Genomic DNA, 13,265 nt, shown 5'->3' on the forward strand with positions numbered 1-13,265 from the left:
ATCACATAGCTTTCCATTTCTGTTGAAAGGACATTTAAATTCATATATGCAAACAAAATCAACCAGTTTGTAAGTGACTGAGCCAGAATGTGCACTTACCTGTCCCCAGAGCTAGTGTTCCCTCAGCACTCCAGGCTTTCCCCTCCTTGCAGGGGGACATTTTCTGTGCATCCATCAACACTGGTCAAGATGTCTCTAACCTAGACAGCAAGGTTGCCTCCCAGAATAGCTAGACTGGTTACATAAACTTCAGACTGTATCTGTGACAAGGAGTTTATTTTGAAAAACTTGAGAATCTCATAGACGGATAGTAAAGGATATCAAGTTTACCTAAACTCCTTCCATAATGTTTGATGAAAGAGTGGAGTCATAAAATTCATGGTTGTTTGGTGCTCTCTAACTTTTCTAAGGGCAAGTGAAAGACTGGGTAAGAGACCTTATATCATGAGTGCACTGAGAAGAACATTTCTCCCTCTAGTCAGTGCATCTGTACTCTAAAAAGAGGAAAGGAAAGAAAAAAATGGTTTGGTGAGATATGTGCTAATTATCCCATTCTTCCTTATGAAAATTATTTTCTACTTGGGTTGCTGCTGTTTTGCCCAAATCATTTCTTTGCTTCTGGAAGGTTTTTGTTAATAAGGTGGTTCAGACACTGAGACAGGTATCTTTCTTTCTATCCGATATCCACATTCTTCTTACATAGCACCCTGTACCTGATGGCAGCTGGAGCATTTCTTGATGTCACCTTAATATAACTGCAGTGAGAAAAGGATGCCAATAAGCAACCTCAAGTTCTCCCCTGATACAAAAGTGCATACAGACTGACTGCAAAGCAATCTCTACCAAATAAATGCATTAGACAACTTGTTTTCTACTTTTCTGTCATCTATATTCTCCTTCAGAAGAATATTCTGTTATGCTTGAAGCCCAAGTTATGCTTGAGAACAAAGTGTCTGTGTAATATATGTGTGGCTGAATGCCATAGGGATAGGGTAGGAAGGAAAGAAAGAATATACTCTTCTATATAATCCTACTTTTCCACTGTTGAGAATAAAACTGAATTGTCTAGTTTAATGAAATTAAACTAATTCTGTAATAAATTAGGTAAAAGTGCTATGTTGATCATCTAATACCAAATTGGATTTTAAAATATCACCAGTACAAAACATCAACCTTATTTAAGCTTCTAATCTTATTCACCCTAAATTTATTGCATGATTTTGTAATTTATGATTGGTAATTCATTTTGAAAATCCTATAAAATGTGGAATTACATTTAATATTTTAAAAAGCCAAGAAAACTTGATAGCTATTAATCTCTGCTAATTCCACTGAAGTATCAGTAAAGCGAATTTTTAAAGGCATAAACTTAAAAGACAAGGAGAATGGAAGAGAAGACAATTGCACCAAAATTTGGGGAGTATGAAAGCAAATGGTGAGACCAGAGAAAGACTGAGACTAATGAAGTGAGGAATGCCTAGGGGAAGATAAAATTTTTCTGCAGGACCTCTGAAAAATCCAGAAATTGTACCTGAAAGTGGTTTGGGTTGCAACTCCAAAGAAGAATCAGTTAGGCTCCTAGATTCCCTTCCCATGTTCTTTACAAGGCAACTGTCCTCTCCCAGCTGGGCAGAAGATGGAAAATGGGAGGTGATACTCTGAATCAGGAAGGCTGTGGCCTTAGAGATGCAGACACAGCTGTGGGCAGAGTACCACCTGGAAACACGGTAATGCTATCTGTTAAACAGATAGAATCCTTCCTCTCTGTAGTCTGCCTTTTCCTGCTCAGCTCCAGGAAAATGTTGACAGACAGGCTTATATATCCCAAGCAGGAGTTTGAAGGATTTCTCTTCTGGGGACTGACCAATCCAAGAGAAAAATGAACAGATACTGATTATTGAGGATTCCCAACAAATGGCTGGGTCTGTATCTATCAGTGAAGTTCAAAAGCCCCAACCACTCACCCTCTATTTTTCAGTTCTTCATCCTTACGTATGAACAAAGACCTAAGTATCACTGGATACCTGAGCATACTCTTTAACATAAAATAGAGCGTATAGAACAGAAGTAAAAAGACTTGCAGAGTACACAGATTAAGACAGGGAACAGAAAATACTAGAAAACGATAAGTAAAATTTGAGAGGTAAGAAAAGATAATGCATCTGAAAAGAAACATTCAGAGAAAAGCAACAAAACTCTTAAAATTAAGTATATGATAGTAAAAGTGAAAATTTAATTGAAGAGTTAGAAGATAAAGATGAATCTTTCAGAAGGCAGAAAAATAACAGAGATGAGAAAAAGGAGAAAACAGACAAGAAAATTAGACAAAGGAAAGGAGTTCCAGAAATAAAGAGGTAGGAAAACAAAAGAGAGAAAATTAACTAAGAAGTAGAACAACAACAACAACAACAAAATCCCAGAACAGAAAGACATGAGTTCTCTAATTAAGTATTCAGTACAATGATGGGAGAACAACAGTATGACAAATAGTTATGAATTTTCAGACTTCTGAGAACGAAGTGAAGATATTTAACCTTCCAGAAAGAAAGAAAAATAAAACAAGTCACATACAAAATTTCAGGAATCAGAACAGTATCGGGTTTCTCAACAGCAATGTTGAAGCTAAAAAAAAAAAAAAAAAAAACACACACAAAACAAAACAAACAAACAAACAAAAAACAGAAAAACAGGGTGCAGTGGCTCATGCCTGTAATCCCAGCACTTTGGGAGGCCAAGGCAGGTGGATCACTTGAGGTCAGGAGTTTCAGAGCAGCCTGGCCAACATGGTGAAACCTTGTCTGTATCAAAAATACAAAGTAACTGGGTGTGGTGGCAAGTGCCTGTGATCCTAGCTGCTTGGGAAGCTGAAGCAGGAGAATCACCCGAACCTGAGAGGTGGAGGTTGCAGTGAGCTGAGATTGTGCCACTGCACTCCAGCCTGGGCGACAGAGCGAAACTCTGTAAAAACAACAACAGCAACAACAACGGAACAACCTCCTTATAATTCTGTGGGCGAATGATCACCAACTCAGCATTCTATACCTACTTACACTTTTAATCAGTTGTGAAAGTCAGGTATTAAAAACTCAAAGAATTTAACTAACATGCACCTTTTTGCAAGAAACTACTGGAGGAAATACGCCACTCAATGAAAAAGTAAGCTAGGAAAGTTGGTGCCATAGGTCCCAGATACTGAAAGGCACCCAACACAGGAGCAAAACTCAGGCAGTTCCCAGAGTGGTGTTAAAGAGACAAACCAGGATGATGGCAGAGAAGCAGGTCAAGAGAAACACTAATTCAGAGATTGGCACAAGAGGGTTAAGGAGGCCAAGCAGGATGTCTTAAGAAGTAATAAAACTGACATTTTAACAGATGCATTTGACAGTTTTGAAAGAGTACTTACAGTTCTGTTTGAAAGTCAAGATATAAATTAGATATTGACATAAAAAGCTAAACAAATAAAAAAGAAGCTGCTAATAACTCCAGGGACAGAAAAAAAAAAAGCAAGCAAAGAAATACATTATGCCTATATGTTCAGCTACAAATGATAGTCATATAGTCATATAATGTAAACAGTGAATATTGATGTAACTATAATTATGACATTAATGGGATTAGATATTGGATTGGGGAAGTGTGTGTGTGTATGTGTATGTGTGTTTGTGTGCATGTTTTTTGAGAGAGTTAAATACTCATTTTTCATTGGGAAAAATCAATACTATTTAAGATTAATAAATTGAGACAGTATAAGCATGGTATTTAGAAATTATGGTGCTCACTATCAGAATAACCACCATGAAGTGGAAAACTAGTCTGTCTTGTCTCAAAATTAATTTAAACATTTCCTACTTTCTCCAGGGAGTGGAAATTTGGAAGGGAAGAGGTAACATTTCGAATTTTGATTTTTTACAAAAAATTATTGAATTGAGTTTTTAAACTGTGTATGATTTACAGTTTCTGGTTTAGCATGTAAGAAACTTGGAAGTTGCCACCTTGTCTAATAAGTAAAAAGCTGAACACACTGAGAAAACATCAACTTGTCTTACATTCATAAGAGAAGTGATGTCACAGGGCAAACCTCTGCTTCCCAGACTGGAGAGACCATTAGGTGAAAACAGAAAGTCGCAACTTACTGAAGCAAACACCTCTGCAGTAACCAGTGCTGGGGGAGGGAAACCTGAATCGTGATTGAAGAATTGCTGGAGGCTTAGTGTTGGTGAGTCTAAGAAATAAAAACACCAAGGGACCCCAGGCGTCAGGGGCCCCACAGTTTTGTGAGTTTTACCTACTGGTGTTTTACCAGTTTCTCACAGTGAATGTCAGAGAAATATCTTCTTGTGCTTCCAGCAGGGGTGGGGAGTCAGGGGAAGGGACCATTTTGAAAACGCCAGAGCATTCTGTTCTTAGCAAGATCTTCTTTCAGAAGAAACTAACCAGAGCCTAACCTGCTGGGGTTTTATCGAAGCCTAACTGAGCTGAAGTCAAACTCCAGCTGACTTTAGCCATCCTGTCCTACCTCATGGTGAAAAAAACAAAACAAAACAAAAAAAAAACTGAGAACTTGTGGAGTTCATAATTTGGAGGCACAGGCTCACTAACAGACTGAAACCTAAATAATCACAGGACTATAGAATGCTTCCCCTGCCCACACAGCTTACCACCCATTACTGAAGTCCAATTTACAGCAGTTCCTTTTACCCAGTCCATCATGTCTGCCTGTCAGCAAAAACAACAAGGCATACTAAGAGGCAAAAAACAGTTTGAAGAGACAGACCAAGCATCAGAACCAGACTGAGATATGGCAGTGTTAATGGAATTATCAGACAAGGGATTTAGAACAACTATAATTAAAATACTAAGGGATAAATGAATAAACTAGACAGCATGAAAGAACAGATGGGCAAAATAAGCAAAGAGATGGAAATTCGAAGAAAGTACCAAAAAGAAATGCTAGGGGTCAAAAACACTGTAATAGAAACAAAAAATGCCTTTAAAGGAGTTATTAGTAAACTGGACACAACTCAGGGGGAATAAAAAAAAAAAAAAAAAGCTTGAGGATATTTCAATAGAAACTTCCGAAACCAAAAATAAAAGAGAAAAAAAATACTGAAAAATACCAGAACAGAATATTGAAGAACTATAGGACAACTACAGAAGGTATAACGTGTGTAACGGGAATACCAGAAGGAGAAGAAAGAGAGAAGGCAAGAGAAGAAACACTTGAAACATTAATGACTTAGAATTTTCCCCCAATTAATGTCAGAAACCAAACTACAGATCCAGCAAAGTCAGAGAACACCAAGCAGAATAAATGCCAGAAAAATTGAACCTCAGCATATCATTTTCAAACAACATAAAATCAGAGATAAAGAAAATCCTGAAAGAAGCCAGAGGAAAAAATACCTTACCTATAGAGGAGCAAAGATAAGAACTACATCTGACTTTTCCTCAGAAACCATGTAAACAGGAAGAGTCAAATGAAATAGTTAAAGTTTGAGAGAAAAAAAGTCCACCTTTTTGGAATTCTGTACCCTATGAAATTATCCTTCAAAAGTGAAGGAGAAATAAAGACTTGGTGGGACAAACAAAAATTGAGAGATTTTATTGCCAGAAAGCCCACCTTACAAGAAATATTAAAAGAAGTCCTTTAGAGAGAAGGAAAATGATATCGGTCTGTAATTTATATTTACATGAGGAAAGAGAAAGCACTGGAGAATAAATAAGTGAAGGAAAATAAACGCTGTTATTTTCTTATTCTTAAGTGATCCAACAGGTAACAACTTGTTCAAAATAATATAAGCAACAATGTATTTGATTATGTATATTTTTATTTATATATAAGTAAAATGCATGACAGCAATAATACAAAGAATGGAAGGAAGGAATTTGGATTATTTGGTTATTATAAGGTACTGGCACTACCCTTGAAGTAGTATATTGTTATATTGTTATTTGAAAGTGAACTTGGATTTGTCATAAATGTATATTGCAGACTCTAGGGCAACCTCTAAACTAAAAAAAAAAAAAAAAAAAAAAAAAAAAAAAAAAAAAAAAAAAAAAAAAAGTAAATAAAAAAAAAAAAAAAAAAAAAAAAAAAAAAAAATCATAACTGATATGCTAAGAAAGGAGAGAAAATAGATAATATAATATACTCAAAACCACAAAAGGCAAAAAAAAGTGAAGGAGAAAAATAGAAACAAAGAACAAGGGCAATAAATACAAAACTAACAAAATTTGGTAGATATTAATCCAACTATATCAATGATCACTTTGAATGCCAATGGTCTAAATGTACCAATTAAAAGAGTATCAAAGTAGATCAAAATACAAGATCTAAGTATGTGTTGTCTATAAGAATGCACTTTAAATATAAAGACACATGTGAATTAAAAGAAAATAGATGGAGAAAGATATATCATGCTCACATTAATCAAAAGAAAGCAGTAACAACTATATTAATTTCAGACACAACCTACTTCAGAGCAAAGAAAATTGTCAGAAACAAAGAGGGCCATCATATAATGATAAAAGGGTCACTTCTCCAAGAAGACATAACAGTTTTTAATGTGTATGCACCTAACAACAGAGCATCAAAATATGTGAGGCAAAAACCAATAGAATGGCAAAAAAATAGATTAACACATTATTGTTAGTGACTTTAGTACCCCGCCCCTCCTTCAGAAATGAACGGATATAGCAGGCAGAACATTAGTAAGAGTGTAACTGAACTAAATAGCACCACCAATCAACTGGATATAATGGACATGGACTACTTCGTATAACAACAGAAGAATATATAATCATCCCTCAGTATCCATGGGAGATTGGTTCCAGGATCCCCCTCAAATACCAAAATCCATGAATGTGCAAGTCCCTGATATAAAGTGGTATAGCATTTGCATATAACATTTGTGCATCCCTCTGTATACTTTAAATCATCTCTAGATTACTTATACCTAGTACAATGTAAACGCTATGTAAATAGTTGTTGTTAGTATTATTGTTGTTAATAGTATTATTAGTATAATTAGTATTAGTGATTGTTAATAGTATTATTGAGGGAAACATGAAAGAAAAAAGTCTGTACGTGTTCAGTACAAACATATTTTTTTCTTTTTTTTTTTTGAGACGGAGTCTCGCTCTGTCGCCCAGGCTGGAGTGCAGTGGCCGGATCTCAGCTCACTGCAAGCTCCACCTCCCGGGTTTACGCCATTCTCTCGCCTCAGCCTCCCGAGTAGCTGGGACTACAGGTGCCCGCCACCTCGCCCGGCTAATTTTTGTATTTTTTTAGTAGAGACGGGGTTTCACCATGTTAGCCAGGATGGTCTCGATCTCCTGACCTCGTGATCCGCCCATCTCGGCCTCCCAAAGTGCTGGGATTACAGGCTTGAGCCACCGCGCCCGGCCAAACATTTTTTTTTTTTTTTCCAAATATTTTCTATCTGTGGTTGATTGAATCCATGAATACAAAATCCACAGATATGAAGGACTGACTGTACATTCTGAGCTCCCATGGAACACTCACCAAGACAGAACCACATTCTGGGCCATAAAACATATTTCAACAAATTTTTTAAAACAGAAATCATATAATGTCTGCTGTTAGACTACAGTAGAATTAAACTAAAACACAGTAACAAAGATAGCTGGAAAATCCTCAAATATGAGATTAAACAATAAATTTCTAAATAAGACATGGGAGAAATAAGAAATCTCAAGATAAATTAAAAAATATTTTAAACCAAATGGAAATGAAAACATAACTTACCCAAATTTGGGGGATGCAATTAAAATGTACTGCACATGGAGGGAAATTTATGGTATTGAATGCATGCATATATTAGAAAAAAAGATCTAAACTCTACTATCTAAGCTTCCACCTTAGGAAGTTATAAAAAGAAATTAAATTACCCAAATTAAATCCAAAGTAAGCAGAAGGAAAGAAATAAAAATTAGAGCAGAAATCAAAGAAATTGAAAACATAAAATAGAGAAAATCAATGAAACGAAAAGCTGGTTCTTTGTAAGAATCAATAAAATTGATAATCCTCTACTTATTCTAAGAAAAATGAGAGAAGACATGAATTGCTAATATCAAGAATTAAAGAGGTGACATCATTGCTGATGTGGTGAACATTAAAAGGATAGTAAAGGAATACAATAAATAACTCTCTGCCCACATTTGATAACCTAGAAAAATTTACCAATTCCTTGAAAGATACAATCTTTCAAAACATACACAAGAAGAAATAAACAATGTGAATAGGCCTAGATTTATTAAATAAATTAAATAAATAATTAATAAACTTTCCATGGCAGAAAGCACCAGGTCTAGATGGGTTTATGGTAAATTCCACCAAATGTTTTATTTTATTTTAGAATTTCTTTTATCATTATTATTATTATTTTTGAGACATGTCTCACTCTGTTGCCCAGGCTGGAGTACAGTGGCAAGATCACTGCAGCCTTATCCTCCCGAGCTCAAGAGATCCTCCCACCTCAGCCTCCCAAGTAGCTGGGACTATAGGCATGTGCTACCATGTCCAGCTAATTTTTGTATTTTTTGTAGAGATAGCATTTCATCATGTTGCCCAGGCTGGTCTCAAACTCCTGAGCTCAAGCAATCTGTCCACCTCAGCCTCCCAAAGTGCTGAGATTACAGGTGTGAGCCACCATGCCTAGCCAATTCCACCAAACATTTAAGGAAGAAATTATACCAATACTCTACAATCTCTTTCAGAAAATAGGAGCAGAGACAATATTCTGACTCTAACTAATTCAATGAGGCTACTATTACTCTAATTCCAAAACTAGGCAAAGGTATTACAAAAAAAGAAAACTACAGACCAACAACTCTCATGAACATAGAAACAAAAATCCTCAACAAAGTGTTAGCCAACTGCGTCTGATTATGTATAAAAGGAATTATATACCAAAACCCAATTAGGATTAATCCCAGGTGTGCAAGGCTGTTTCAACATTTAAAAATGAATTAATGAAATCTGTCACATCGAAAGATTTAATAAGAAAAATCATATGATCATATCAATTGTTGTAGAAAAGGTATTTGACAAAATTAAAGCCTCACTCATGATAAAAACTCTCAGTAAACTAGGAATAAGGAGAATTTCCTCAACTTTATGAATAATTTCTACAAAAAACCTACAGCTAACATTATACTTAATGGCGAGGAACATAAAGCCTTCCTTCTAAGACCAGGAACAAAGGGAAGATATCCCCTCTCACCACTGCTTTTCAACATTGTACTGGAAATCTTAGTTAATGCAATAAGCAAAGGAAATAAAAGGTATACAGATTGGAAGAGAAGAAATGAATCTGTCTTTATTTGCAGATGACATGATCATCTATATATACAATCTGAAAGAATCCACAAAAAAGATCTCTGGCATTAATGAGCAATTGTAGGCCAGGTATCATGGCTCATGCCTGTAATCCCAGCACTTTGGGAGGCCAATGTGGGCAGATCACTTGAGGTCAAGTGTTTGAGAGCAGCCTGACCAACATGGTGAAACCATATCTCAACCAAAAATAAAAAAAAAAATTAGCTGGGCATGGTGGTGCATGCCTGTAATCCCAGCTACTCAGGAGCCAGAGGCACAAGAATCGCTTGAACCTGGGAGGTGGAGGTTGCAGTGAGCCGAGATCATGCCACTGCACTCCAGCCTGAGTGACAGAGCAAGACTCTGTCTCAAAAGAAGAAGAAAGCAAAGCAATTATAGCAAGGTTTCAGGATGCAAAGTTAACACACAAAAATCAATCACTTTCCTATATATCAGCAATGAACAAGTGGGATTTGAAATTAAAACACAATATCATTTATGTTAGCATCCAAAAAGACGAAATAAAGTTGGCTCTCAGTATCTATGAGTTCTACATCTGTGCATCCAATCACCTGCAGATTAAACATACTCATTAAAAAAAAAGTAAAAATAATGAAATATAAGACAAATAGAAATACAGTGTAATATAGTATTTACCTAGCATTTACATTGTATTAAGTATTATATGTAATCTAGAGATGATTTAAAATCTACAGGAGGATGTGCATGATTATATGCAAATGCTACACCATTTTGTATTAGAAACTTGAGCATTTTTGGAGTTTAGTATCTGTGGGGGGTCCTGAAATCAACATCCCATGGATGCCAAGGGATGACTGTGCTGAGAAATAAATATAACAAAATCTGTATACAACCTTTATAAGGAAAACCAGAAAACTCTGATGAAAGAAACCAAAGAGGAACTAAATAAATGGAGAGATATTCCATATTCATGGATAGGAAGACTCAATATTGTCAAGATATTAGTTCTTCCTAGCTTGATCTGTAGATTCAATACAATCCCAGTCAAAATCTCAGCAAGTTATTGTGTGGATATTGACACACTAATTCTAAACTTTACATGGAGAAGCCAAAACAAAACAAAACAAAACAAAAAAAACAGGATAGCCAATACAATATTGAAGGAGAACAAAATTGGAGGACTGATACTATCTGAGTTTTACTTACTATTTAAGACTTACCATAAAGCTACCACAATCAAGACAAAGTGGTATTGGTGAAAAATAGACAAGCAGATCTAAGGGTGAGAATAGAGGGCCCAGAAATGACCCAACGTAAATATAGTAAGCTGATATTTAACAAAGGAACAAAAGCAATATAATGGAACTAGAAATCTTTTGAACAAATAGTGCTGAGACAACTGAACACCCACATGCAAAAGTAAGAATTTTTACAGACCTTACATCCTTCACAGAAATTTAACTCAAAATGGATCATTGACCTAAATGAAAAACTATAAAACTCTTGAAAGAAAACATAGGAGAAAATCTAGATAACCTTCAGTTTGATGATGACTTTTTAGATATAAAACTGAAGGCACGACTCATTAATGGAAGAACTGATAAGCTGAACTTAATTAAAATTTAAAATTCCTGTACTACGAAAGACACTGTCAAGAGAATGAAAAGACAAGCCACAGACTGAAAGAACATTTTTGACAAGGGACTGTTATCTGAAATACACAAAGAATTCTTAAAACTCAACAATAAGAAAACAATCAGATTAAAAAATGGACCAAAGACCTTAACAGATATCTTACCAAAGAAGATATACAAAATGGCAAATAAGCACATGGAAAGATGTTCATTTCATATGTCATCAAGGAAATGCAAATGGAAACAATGAGATCCCATTACTTACCTATTACTATGGCCAAAATCCAGAATACTTACACCACCAAATGCTGGCAAGGATGTGGAGCAACAGGAACTCATTCATTGCTTGGTAGCAATGCAAAATTTAACAGCCACTTTGGAAGACAGTTTTGTGGTCTCTTACAAAATGAAATACATGATTCAGTAGTTGTACTTGGTATTTACCCAAAGCAATTAAAATTTGATGTCCACACAAAAACCTGCACACATATGTTTATAGCGGCTTTGTTCATAATTTTCCAAACTTGGAAGAAACCAAGGTGCTTGTATACATTCAATAGGTGAAAGTATACATAAACTGTGGTATATTTAGATAGTGGAATATTATTCAGCCCTAAAAAGAAATGAGCTATCAAACCATGAAAAGACATGGAGGAAACTTAGATGCATACTACTAAGTGAAAGAAGCCAATCTGAAAAGGCTATATGCTGTATGAGTCCAACTATATAACATTCTGGAAAAGGTACTACTGTGGAGACAGTAAAAAGCTCAGTGGTTACCAGGGTTTAAGGAGAAGGGAGGGATGAATAGGCAGAGACAGAGAATTTTTGGGGCAGTGACACTACTCTGTAGGATACTATAACGGTGGATACAGGTCATTATCCATTTATCTAAACCCACAGAATGTAGAACACCAAGAGTGAACCCTAATGTAAACTATGGACACTGGATCATAAGGATGAATCAAAATAGGTCATCAGTGGTAACAAATGTACAACTGTGGTGGGGGATACTGATAGTGGGGGAGGTCATACACATGCAGAGGCAGGGAGTATATGGGAAATCTCTGCACCTGAACCTAAAATCACTCTTTAAAAAAATCTATATACAAGCATAGCTGTCACAAATTAACTGAAAATCATACAGAAATTAGAAAATTTGACAACTGTATGATCTTTGTATTGGAAAAGATGTTACTAGATCATTCAGTGACTTTCAAACTTTTTGGACTACTGCTCACCATTAGAATATATGTCACATAACAACCTAGGACACACACACACAGAGAGACACACACACACTTTGCACCTACAAAATCATAATATATATTTCATGAAAAAATGCTTAGGTTTACTCTTTGTAATCTGCTGATATTTTAATACTATTTTCTCTATATTTTAAGAAAATGTGTTGGATTGTGACTCACTAATTAATTTCATGAACTGTGATTTGAAAAACACTAATCTAATCCAACATTTGGTGTTTTGGACCCAACCCCTCACAGAAAACTTCCTGTTTCCTACTCAGCACTGATCTTTGGCCAAGTGCACCAACAGGACTCCTGAGGTGGTTTAGGGTTGGGCAGGGTTCAGTGGGACCATTTCACATTGGAGCCGACAATCTCCTTCAAGTCCTCTGGAGCCAAGCTTGGAGGCAGGAATACGTCTCAGTGAATGCAATAGCTTTCTGGGTCCTACAGTGATATGAACATTTCAGTCAACACTTTTGCACATGGGGGTACTTAATAAATACTTGCTTTGCTGATTTGGCTTCACTTGTTAATAAAAGCCCACTAAAGCCTTATCATAAGCATGCACTTATTCTTCTTACTTTGTACTATGAACAAAGCTTAAATAGCGCTGTTGGCATGTTAAATGGTTTGCATTTGTGTTCCCATTTGACTTAGTAGATATTGACCCATTGCATCTTGAAGGGTTCAGTGTTCAGAATAATGCTGAAGCTCCATCACTGGTGTCATTCTTTTGAAGAGTGCTCATACATCATTTCTCATTCAAGTACATTCAACTTCATTCACAGGGGATGGACTGGAGCCCATGCAGGGCTTTCTTGTTAAGCACAGCAAAAGGATGCACATTTCAGACATCTCAATGGACCAGATCCTCACAAAAGGATGAAAAGTTTGAAAACAGAAACAGAATAGTGGAAGAGTTTGGTTTAGTGAAAATATAGGCCTCTGGAAACTACTGTGCTCCATTTCCTTTAATTCCTTTAATTCTTGAAGTTCAAATATGACAAATGAACTGCTAATGTTATAAAGATTAGACCCTGTCTCTGGGGAATAGGTATA

Source organism: Rhinopithecus bieti, unplaced genomic scaffold (assembly GCF_001698545.2).
Source record: "Rhinopithecus bieti isolate Rb0 unplaced genomic scaffold, ASM169854v2 scaffold_18688, whole genome shotgun sequence".
NCBI lineage: Eukaryota > Metazoa > Chordata > Mammalia > Primates > Cercopithecidae > Rhinopithecus > Rhinopithecus bieti.